The sequence below is a fragment of the Myotis davidii genome, unplaced genomic scaffold, assembly GCF_000327345.1.
Source record: "Myotis davidii unplaced genomic scaffold, ASM32734v1 scaffold1314, whole genome shotgun sequence".
In the NCBI taxonomy this organism is placed as follows: Eukaryota; Metazoa; Chordata; class Mammalia; order Chiroptera; family Vespertilionidae; genus Myotis; species Myotis davidii.
The window spans coordinates 875,630-875,873 of NW_006285250.1; the positions used below are offsets into that span (position 1 = coordinate 875,630).

The 244-nt window shown below is 45.9% G+C and overlaps 1 protein-coding gene across 1 annotated transcript in view; it reads left to right on the plus strand.

Annotated features, from left to right (window-relative positions):
- Positions 1-244, plus strand: part of PLXNA4 (plexin A4) — a 358,299-nt gene that overhangs the window by 204,568 nt on the left and 153,487 nt on the right. The gene's annotated exons all lie outside the window — the stretch shown is intronic.

Below are 244 nucleotides of genomic sequence, written 5' to 3' on the forward strand. Positions count from 1 at the left end.
GAGGCGGGTTGCAGGGAGGGGATTTGATGTATGGCTCTGTGTGTATTCTTTCGGTTATGCTGCCTGAGGACTGAGGCTGAGTGTGCTGAAACAGGGAGCAAAACATTTCAAATATCAAAATATCTGCAAGTCTAGACCAAACCTACTAACCTCAAAATGATGGTGTGTATAGGTTCTGGGTCAACCTTGACTCTTTTCTGAACACACCAGGTGCAGATGCCCTAGTGTTTGGTCCATATTTCCC